The sequence below is a fragment of the Ictidomys tridecemlineatus genome, chromosome 13 (assembly GCF_052094955.1).
Source record: "Ictidomys tridecemlineatus isolate mIctTri1 chromosome 13, mIctTri1.hap1, whole genome shotgun sequence".
Lineage (NCBI taxonomy): Eukaryota > Metazoa > Chordata > Mammalia > Rodentia > Sciuridae > Ictidomys > Ictidomys tridecemlineatus.
In genome coordinates this window covers 45,444,923-45,447,047 of record NC_135489.1, presented here as the reverse complement: position 1 = coordinate 45,447,047, position 2,125 = coordinate 45,444,923, and positions in this window count along the sequence as shown.

Genomic DNA, 2,125 nt, shown 5'->3' with positions numbered 1-2,125 from the left:
GAAATGAAGGGAGACCCTCATTGCTATACAAAATTACATATAAGAGGTTATGAGGGGAATGGGAAAATAAACAAGGAGAGAAATGAATTACAGTAGATGGGGTAGAGAGAGAAGATGTGAGGGAAGGGGAGGGGGGATAGTAGGGGATAGGAAAGGTAGCAGAGGTTCCCATTTTTATGTTTTAATGATTAGCCCTTTTCACCAAAGTTCTGGCTCAGTAGATTCTAGGTAGGTTTGGAAAGGTGTTTTTTATTTAATAAAGTCCCAAGATGATTCCATTGTAGGTGGTCTGAATTAGAGAAATAATGCCCTAGGCCATCATCTTTTATTATGTATTTAGTTTACCTGATAGAAAAGTGTAAAATGAACAGAATTATATAGCAAGGTTGAGCTCAGTCACAATATATTATTATGGGGTCACTAAGGAAATGCTTCTAATCCACTGGTTTTCTAAAGTAGATTTCTGAACTTAGTTTTAAAGATAAAAATGATGCCTGGAGGGGCCAACTAGGTCTTGGACCTGATAAGCTAAAAACTCAGAAGTGACAATAGCATGTGTGTTCAAGAATCTGGGGTCTCAAGTGGGAACAGGATGGTTAAGAGGAAGACGGAAGAAGTAAACAGACTATATCAAGAACTTTGAACTTCTGTAAGGTAAGGATTTGGGATGTGAAGAGGAGAACAGGAAAACAAGGTGGATTGTCTAATGACCAATGCAAGTAGACAAATGCAAGGACTAAAGATTGTAAAACCACATTATACTCCTTAGGAGTTCAAGAAATCAAAGTGGCAAATGGGCAATGGTTTAAAAACCCTTGTTTAAATGTTTCATTGTAACAATTTGCATTTCAGAGTGACCCAAAATAGTCCTTGGAGAAATTAAAGAGCAAAGGTCTCCCTTCTGAGTGGCAGGTATTTCTGCATAGTACCTGATACTTAATATGTGTACAAGATGACCAACCAAGGTTAGGCTACACAACCATTAACATTCCTAATTCAAAATGCCACAAATAGGGTCTCCAATGTCTGTACTTAGGGTTTTCAGTAGCACAGTTCATAGACATTTGACAGTTACAGTATTATAAGTAAAAACTTCAAAAATCATGACAGCTCATCTTTTATTTACACTTCTACAGTGGGGCTGGAAGCAAATGATGAAGTATGGGAAATGTAACGCCTGAAAACCTACCCCAAAGAACTTTTCTCCCCTTTAAATAGTAATCTTCACAGTAAGAGAAAACTTATCTAGCAACTAATGGATACTTAATAATAATCGTTGAGTGAATGAATTGCCCCAGAAAATGCTGTTTGTAGCTTGGATGTAATGGAGGCCTGATATTGACTTTGATTGCAAAGCTCTCTAGAAGCATTTTTTTCCTGAATTAAAAAAAAAAAAATCTGATCAGATCTATGTACCCAATGATGCTATTTAATAGCTGGTTTACAGTGGTTCCTGTTGCTTTTTGCACATTTGAAGATGGATTACACTGAAAGCTGTTTGGATTCAAAATCATTGTATAGTTATTTAACGCCCAGTACGAATCTGTGAGCCCTTGAAAAGAGCGGGCCTTTTAAAATGAGGCAACATTTCTCTAACTTGGTAAAACTGAGCCTCAGTTTGTCTTAACTCGCATCCTGTTGATCACAGTGATTTTGAGGGAACAGATTTGCGTAATCCTAATAATGGAGAAACAAGAAGTTTCAGAATTAATGGGATTTTGTCAAGCGAAGAAGTGCTGTTGGATATAATTATTCACTTACAGTGTTTGTTGTGTACACCGTAGCAGAAATTTTATTAAAGGTGACCCAAGAGAGTAATAAAGGGGCATGGAGTCGTGCTGGGAAAGAAGAGTCAGTGATGACAAGATAGAACTGCCTTCCAAAGCAGCTCTCATCTCGGATCAACTGAAATAGACCGGTCGCATCGACCTCCTATAGGCCGTTTGGAACCGCCAGTTTCATGGCGCCTCGGTGTCCTGGCAGGAAAGGAGAAGCACGCCCCTCTCGCCCTCCGAGTTCCGGCCTTTGTCCCTTTCGGCTCCCCATTGGTTGAGGACGCCGCGATCCCGCCTCCTTCGTGGCGCTCGAGCTTCCCGCGAGGGGGTGGGGCTTTGTGACGCACGCA